The following is a 9,889-nucleotide window of genomic DNA, read 5'->3' as shown; positions in this document are numbered from 1 at the left end:
AATAGCAAGATTGTTTTTGTACTGTCAATAATTATCCAGATTGGTTGTATTCGTATTGTCTTCTCTTTATTGTTTTCAAACTAATCTACGATATTTCTATAATAAACTCTCTTGAGTTTGAGACGAAATATGTGTAGAATTTAGATTCACCGTTAGGTATCGAACGTGCGTCACTTTGATAAACAATAAATTATATTGTGAAAGTAGTTAAGTTTGCAATTGTAGACCTATTCAATACTTTTGATATAGGCCTAATTAGTTTATAGCAATTTCGATTTGTGTAATGATTATGTTTAATAATAGAAAAATAATTGTAACCATAATTATAGGCCTAAAGGTGATTGAAAATATACAGTAATATGTCACTGTTTATATAGGTGGGGAAACGCCTATTTGTGTACATAGCATTATAATAACACAAAAAGCACACACCTCCATTCACACACATCTGACCTCACACTATTGGCGTTACAAATAACTTGCACTGCACAATCACCTTACTAATTGAATACCAGTAAAACTAAAATGATTTTGAACGTTTGAACAACGTTTTTATTTTATTATTTACAGATAACACGTTGATGCGAAACAAGCATACTAAAAAAATAGTCATGAATAACGTAATACAATTAAACACCATCTTACTAACATAAATAGAGGAAATAACAAGCAAGCACAGTAATCATTAAATAACAAGTTACAATATAAAGTGAACATGTTAAGTAAAAAATGGTTAATATAAATTAGTAATAACATGGGCCTACTGAATATATTTATATATTTAAGTTTACTTTTAATTAATAGCAAACATAAGTAACTAGAGCAGTCACTCCATAAAGTACATAACAAATAAAATTACTGTATTTTCAAATTATTTATAACTTAACATTGTAATAGTATATTTATAATTATGTTTGATATTCATTTACTTATTTATTTATAAGGTGAAATTTTTAATAATTTATCCCCCTCCCTGCTGTAAAGCGAACAGAGGTTTTTTACATTATGCGCTATATAAGTTGACAATTATTATTATTATAATAATACTAAATTGATTAAAATACCGTACATATTAAACAATTACTACGATAGCTCTATCACATACGGTACTGTACAATTGAATACACTTACTAATACTGCTTGTTGTAGAAAATAAAGTTTTTTAACCTATTTTTGAAATTAATTTTGGTCGGAAATATTACAAAAAAATATCATACTACATTGTACATAAAGCAACATTTTTTTTTAAATTCTCTTCACATCCAGCAGAGAGTACACTCGCCACTTACAGGATGGAATGATGCTTTATAAACCAAGACTCTTTATGAGGCTTAGGAAGTGGATTTAGTTTTATTCGTGAGAAAAATTCCTGCTGTGACAGGAATTGAAGGTAACAATCTTAATCATTGAGCTATGCAACCGTGACTCACTAAATTAGAATCAAAAGATATTGATAAATAGTATGACAAGTAATATAACGCAAAGCTAAACAACCATCATTATACAGAAACATTATTCATTTTGATCTAATATAAAAGTAGAATAAACATATTAAAAACGTTATGAATCATCCAAATAACTATTGTTTTACATATTTATATAATAAAATACAAATGTACAAGCAAGGATTAAAAGTACATTTACTGTATTGTTCAATAATTAAAATGACAGCATTACATATTTGTAGGCATGTCCTAATAATAAAACAGAACATCCACAATATTATGCATTGCTATGTTTGAAAAGACAAATGGTAGGCACAGAGACGTTTGTGATATACCAAGTCTGCCCTCAATGTCATCTCCTCACCATGGTTTCAAAAGTTCATTAATACTAAACTTCAGGCAGTTGTAGCTCATGGGCGTTTGTATTGACGATGTCTTGATTTTTCTTGTCCTAGGAGCATGTGTTTCTTGCTTTGGTTTTTCAGTTGAGTCGTGAAAATTCGTATTAACCTTTGCTGCACGTATGACGTTGGTTGGTAAGCGTGACGCTTTTGTCCACTTTCTGTATGTGTAAAAAGAAACTGGATACTCTTCTCCATCCAAGACGACTGTACAAGGTAAATCGGACTGCCATCCATCCAGTAAGCGGTATTGGTATCTTCCAAACTTTACAATATATGAAGAAACACAGAGAACACGACGAATGTTCTTCATTGCTTTAGTTGAATGAACCTTTCTATGGCAAATGTTGCTAATGGTACGAAACAGGTCTCGGACACAACCAATGTGCTCTGGACATTTAAGTAAAGCGGTGACTACGAGTTCCTTGAACGACAAAAAATCGTCCACACTCGACTTTGGAAGCTTCTTTTCGTAAGGCATCGTGCTTGTTATAGAGTTATTAGTTAGTGTGACTAAACTGTTCTGTTTGCCTGGTATTTATATCCTGGAACCCTATTGTAGGCTTACATCAAACCGAATGTGAACCTAATACACCCATCGATTGAAATATATGCCACGCCCGTGATACGAATAAACTATAAGACACAATAAAAACACATCGCTACATAGCGAGCGGTCTATAAACAATATAAAATAACTAAATAACATTTCGGCGTGTATGCGGAGGCGAATAACAAAGGATTTGCCTAATATGCTTCCTTTATACAATACATGTAAAAGGTTTAAGCATTTTTACATCCCCACCTACCTCCACTGATTAGGCCATAGCGACGCTCGTCAGGAGAATGTTGTCTAGGGGACGAAAATTCCGTTCATCAAATAAGCCATAATTTTGTCGAGGAGCACTGGCTTTAAAGAACATTTTTACAGTATGAGAATGTCATTTCCGGGCATCTGGAAGTGCCTATTTCAATTTGCTGTGGACTACTTATTGGTTGCAAGGTGTCCAGGTATTAATCCTGGCACCAAGAGACAATCGGTAAATCGACTATCCTATTTCCCTATATAATTATTACTGAATATATAGGCATACATACATACAGACAAATTATATATATATATACTGTATAAGCATAGACGGGGCTTCCATTCCTACTATAATAGTCTAAAACTATATCTATATAACTATATATAACTACATATATAACTAAATATATAACTATATATATAAGTATACTGTATATATATATAACTATATATATGTATATATATACATATATACACATAACATATATATATATATATACATATATATATATATATAATATATATATATAACCGTAATTAAAAGATGTGTATAAGAGACAGATATATATATATATATAGCTGTCATTGTTTTCATATGGAACCTTCCTCCTTTCAACTCGGCTAGGCCTACCTAGGAATAGTAGTAGGCCTAAAGTAGTAACGCAAATAAGCATAGGCCAGTACAGTTTTTGGAGACGAGTTTACATGTGCTTCCACCAAAAAACTTTAATAGCAGAAGAATGAGCTGCTCAGCTTATTTGTATTAAAATTGATGGAACATCCGCCCTCCCGAAAGGAATGAAAGTAAAAAACGGGAAAAATAATAATAATAAATAACACTTAAAATAACGAAAAAATCGTCATGGATGTGTAAAAAAAAAAATAACGATTCAGAAAATAGAAAATGATATACTGCTGCCCGCTCCCGGTGGCGCTTCAGTCTTGCATTGAGTTTTGCTCCTGTGCCGCTTTGGTAGTTTTGGTCTGTTGCCGTTTTAGTACTTATCATTGCCGTTTTAGTCATTGCCGTTTTTTTTTTTTCTTCTTGACGTTTTGTCCAGAATATTACATTTATCTGAAAAATATGCATCTGAATAGTACGGTGACTTTTTTTTTCAGTAGATTAATGCCAATGAGCAATCAAACAATGTACCGTTTAGAAGTGTTAGCAGAAAGGTCAATGAGGTCAGTAGTAAAATCCTGTCGCTCGATGCCTGTCTCCTTATTGACGCCAGTGGCTTTTGATATAGTTAACCATTGGACATTATTCAACATTAGGCCTACCTATAGTAGAAATCATTAAGTCTTGGTAATGTAAACAGAAAAATCTTATTCGTTGGGGAAGTCATACATCTAGAGAATTTTCAGTCACAAATTGAGTAAGACAAGGAGGTGTGTTATCCCCATTTTTATACAATGTTTATATTTATAAAAAAAATAAATATAACGTTGAGAGAGACTAGTCACGGATGTTTCTGTAACGGCATTATGCTAAACGAGTTAAGTTATGCTGATGATATGGTCGTTCTTTCCCCTCAGTTCCTAGCTTACAAAAACTCATATGTCAACAATTTGCAGGCAATACAATAAGCATTTTAAAAGATAACTATAGACATTTTGAATTTTATCCTAGTATGTAAGTGTACTGCGCTTTTATATATTTTTACTACTACAGTACAATTGTTTGCAATGTTTATCGTATTTTATATTTATAATGTTTGATATTCTTTTACGCATAAGTTAACTTATTTTATATCGTATCTTTGTATTGTATTTTAGTATGTCATTATTATTATTGTGAACCTTGGAAAACAAATTTAATTTATTTTGTATATGACAATAAATTGAACTTGAATTTGAAACTGACGTAATATAAAATGCAAAACAGTCTGTTTGTATGGTTATGCCCAAAGCAAGGCAACTGTCCGGTGTGTTCAATACGTTTCTTGTAGGTAAAAACTAGACTGTGTCGATTGCGTTTCGTACCTGGGCGATATTACCCATATTAAAATATTTTTTAGAATTCTTTAGAAAGTCTATAGAAGTTTAAGAGTTTTTTTTTTCTAATAGAATTCTATAGAAAATTTATCCCAGAATAATTTATTTATGTAAAACCTATCCATTCTCTATAAAGAAAATTATATAGAAATATAATTGTTAAGAAAATTTATCCAATATTGTTTTTTTCTATTTAAGACCCATCCATTCTCTATAGAGATAGTTCTATAGAAATATAATTCTATAGAGAATTACTTAGAAAAAATTTACACACTTTTATAGAAAGAAATTCTAATTAAATTCTATACAACTTCTAGATTTAATTAGGCCTATACATTTTCTCTTAAATTTTTTTTAAATATAGTGTCTATAGTATTTCTATTATTCTTTTAGAAAAATCCTATAGAAATCTCCTTTTTTTCTGATATATTTTTATGAAATTTTGAACGATTTTCGATAAAATTGTTTAGATAGTCATTAGAAATTATATGACAGTTAAGTGTATAGAATGTATAATATACAATTTCTATAGAATTATAAATGGATTTCATCGTAATTTGGGAATTCTATTAAAACTCAATTCTCGTTTTTATTTTCTATTTAATTTTGAACGATTTTGGATAAATTGCTTAGAAAGTCGTTATAAATTAAACAGATAACTGTATAGAATGTATAATACAATTTCTATAGAATTATAAATGGATTTCTACAGAATTAATTTTTTTACATCGTAATTGAGGATTTCTATCAAAATTCTATACATATTCTATATACGTTTAATTGAACGTGTTGACATATTCCATAGGAAATAAGCCTATGTAAATACCGTATTGTATTGAATTTTATTTTATAATGAAAACATTATAAACAATTCTTGAATTTCAAAATTATCAGGATTTTATCAAAATTATCAACCTGCACTTCATCACAAAACATGAATCGATTTCCTTGATGTTTCTAGCAAATCAAATATCAATTTCTTAATAAGCATGGACACTAAAACTGTCTCTTCATAATACATTTATTGAAGTACAGATTAAACAATTACTGCAATAGTAGTATAATAACAATTGACGGGCAAAGAGCAAACAAACAGAGGAGGGAGGAAACAAAAAGCGAACTTAGTCAACTTTCAAGTGGTTTCAGACAAAATATATAAAAACAAGAGCAGATATAAGATTTGTATTAACAATTTAAAGATATACATAATTGAATACACTTAACTTCGGACAGAAACACTAGAAAAATATCATACATTGAACAGAAAGCCGAACTTTAAATTATAATCGAAAGATTGTGTACATTCAATGTTTGCGGACGTACACCACGTAGATATTATGGAGAGCACTGTTGTTTGTTAAGAATATGTCGACATTAATTAAAATGACATACTATTACACACTATTAGTAGGGATGTCATATAAATAAAACAGAACATCCATATACACTGCTTTTGAATAGTCAATGGTAGACACAGACACGTTTGTGATACACCAAATTTGACGACAATGTCATCAGTCTCCTCACCGTGATTTCAAAAGTTCGTTAATACTAACTTCAAGCAGCTGTAACGCATGGGCGCGTGTATTGATGATTTCTTGATTTTTCTTGTCCTGGGTACAAGTGTTTTCCGAGTTGGTCCTGTTGATGATGACTGTGAAAATTCATATTTACATTTGCTGCACGTGTCATGAATTTAGTTGGTAATCGTGACGTTGTTCTCATCCATTTTCTGTATGTGTCAGTATATGACCGGATACTCTTCTCCGACCAAGACGACTGTGCAGGGTAACTCGTACTGCCATCCATATAATATTTAAACTTGCGACAACAGTGTAGCATCACCCTAGGAATATAATGGAAACATCTGCCACGTTGTAACTTTCTTAGAGTTGAGACAGATATTTAATATCTAATCACCTGCATTTCAATCTGCAATCTCGTCAGTAGTGTAGGTTCTCTTGTTATGTTTTATTTTGTTCACTGATGATATCTGTGTGATACAGAAGAAACATGTCTGATTTTTCTTTAATTAAATCTTGGTTCATTGCACTTAAATTCGTGTTGCTTTTCTTCTTTTCGATCGTTTGGGTATATCATTCATGCTTTACACAGCAACAGTGATGTTTGTTAATAAGATTGCAGAAGAATGGAAAAACTTCGCAAACAAGTAAGAAAAGCTGAAACTGACATTAATTTATTCAACTATTATTATTATTATTATTATTATTATTATTAATAATAATAATAATAATAATAATAATAATTTTAATAATACTACTACTACTATTATTATTATTATTATTATTATTATTATTATCACTAGTATATTTATTAATCTATTATTGTTATTGATATTATTATTATTATTATTATTCATATTATTATTAATATTCATATTATTATAATATTAATATTATTATTCATATTATTATTAATATTAATATTATTATTAACATTATTATTAATATTATTATTAATATTATTATTATTATTATTATTATTATAATGCACTTTTGCATTATATGTGGTTGGTGGCGTTTATGTGGATGTTTATAATGTCATTAGTATTGTTCAAATCGTTCCGGTCTTTAAAATCAGCTGTAGAGCATCGTAGTGGAAAACAATCTATTACAATGCCTTTCTTTTGTTGTTGGGGACTTCCCGTTTTGGTTGTCGCTGCCGCTATGACTCTTCACATTTGGGAGTACGCACCTATCAAATTCTCATACGGTGACAAAACAGTTTGTTGGATACGCGATGAATTTGCTGCTTCATGTTCTTAGGTATTCCCATGGCAACGATCCTTGCTTTAAACAGCATATGTTTGTCGTTATAGTGTGCGGGATCTACCAAACTAAAATGAGCTCTAAAAAGATGCGAGGATCTTCTACAAAGAAAGATATTTCTACTAATTTCATCGTATTTGCAAAGGTAAATAATTGGAATTAAAATGCATTATTTTTAGTCACGCATTTATGCTAAATAGCAGATTTGTCTAAAAACAAGAGGCATAATTGAAGACGTAATTTATCAAAAGAGGAAACACGTGGTAGAAAAATATATGAATCTAGGTATATAAATAAATGTGAAAAGACAGAGAACATAATATGAATTACAAAATGGATTAAAAACATAAGAAATTGTAGTTGCCGATGATGTCGAGATCTGTGTTCCAGTTCAAATGCAATATGTGGGTTTTGAGCCACAGTATTATGGAATAATAATATAATTTCATTAATTAATTTAATTTGGTGTTCAATGTGTTCCATATGTGTTTGTTCCATTGACCGGGGTAGTAATGTGAAACGCTAAGAGGCTTTGTAAAGGCATTAAGCGCTATATAAGAACGACATATTATAATTATTATTATTTATATACGAATGATTTACATTAAATTTCTATGGTTCTTTTTTACATTTCAGATTTAATGAATTATGGGATTGACTTGGATCTTTGGGTTTCTTGCTTCATTCGTCGATGAACCATTCCTTTAGTATATCTTTGTGATATTGAATAGTTTCCAAGGGGTGTTCATAATTCATATCATTTAATTCAACAAGACTTGTGGTGGCGCTGTTCAGAAGAAAGCAAGCCACTACTATTAGCAATACGTAATAGTCTGCGATTTCTGGACTACTAGTGTCCACATTAACTTAATAAACATTATGCCGACTACCAATGCTTTTAAGCAATCAGAAACATTTTGTGCAAGTTAAAATCTTTACAGTCTACTTTGTTTCTTCGATCCTTCTGTGATAAATATCAGAAAACTATATAATTAAAATTTGCAAACGAAATTTTTGAATGTTTCTAATGTGTCTTTGAACGGCTTCATTAGAATGAGGATTAACGCCCGTATTCTTAAAACAAAATTGTGTCGAATTTCCAACTAGAAATTCATTTATGGCTAGTTGCAACTTCAACTTCAATTTGTATTCACAAACAACGTAGTCAAAGCTTTAACTACGACTAAATCAAGTCCTACATGTAGTTTCAGTTCACCTGAAGACGACTGGCAAGCCACGACTATTAAACTAACCAATGAAAAGGGCTAACTTTAATTAGCAGACGAAATTTTAGAGATCCGGTAACGTGGATGAATATTAAGCTGCCGCCTGTGGCTCAAAAACGTATTTTCTCATAATTCATAGTAGACCATCATTCCCTTAATTATTTTTTCTCTATAATAATATCTATATTAGTTGTTATCATATTACGATAAAGAATTTGAATTCACTGAAAAGTTGCTTTCTTTGGAGAACTATTATAGTTGAGCCCGAGCGAGGGCGGCGCCATATTTGTTGTTGTATGGTGAAGCTAGGTGATGGCAGGAACTATCGCACGTGGCTAGCAAAACATGTTAATTTCTCCTTTTGGAAGCTAAACTTGATGTCTCTTTCGTTTAAAACACCGAAGATATATCAAACCTGTGTGTATACAATCGTTTGTATTCGTTTCACTTTATCGTGAGTTACAAAAATAAGTTTTTAGTGGGGTAAACATTTTAAGTCGGCGATTTAGCCTGACCAAGCTTGACTAAAAAAATCGGCCTGCGGTGGTATAAATTTAGTCGAGGTTTGCATCATTTAGTCGTAGTGCTAGTCGAAGTTTGTTTTAAGAATACGAAATGACGTACCGTACTCGCGCAAATAATAATATTTTTTTTTGCACTTTCTGAGGGGCGCTTATTCAAACGGGGCGCTTATAAAAACAGAGTGGAAATTGAGGGGGCGCTTATGGAAATAGATGAAAATCGAGGGGTGGTTCTTATGGGAAATTATTTTAATAATTAAAAATTCAAGAGGCAATTTTTGAATGAAAAAAAGATTATAAGGACATTACGAATGGTGGTTAGAAAAGATAATCGTCCAGAGAACATGGCTCATAACAAGAATGCGTGAATATTTACATAACAGCAAAATAGCAGATGCAATTAGTGGTGGGTAGTGGTTAGCTTGTTGGCCATCGGCCGATGGAGATTAGCAGGATGGCAGGATCATTGTATTTTTCTTGAACATTCAGATGAAAATGTGCTTAGGTCGAAAAAAGAAAAAGAGGAGTAGGACTAGACATATATGTAAAACGATTAAAGTTGGAAATATACTGTCTGTTCAGGGATCGGAGCTCTCATCTGTCCAAGAGAAATATCCTTATTTTGATATTGACTGAAGAATGGGTTTCCACTCTACAGCTCAAATCATGCCAACAACCACAGTCCCAGGATTGATTAGATT

Source organism: Anneissia japonica, unplaced genomic scaffold (assembly GCF_011630105.1).
Source record: "Anneissia japonica isolate Jap-2015-1 unplaced genomic scaffold, ASM1163010v1 scaffold288115_len170739_cov164, whole genome shotgun sequence".
Classification (NCBI taxonomy): Eukaryota; Metazoa; Echinodermata; class Crinoidea; order Comatulida; family Comatulidae; genus Anneissia; species Anneissia japonica.
This window is presented reverse-complemented; position numbering follows the sequence as displayed.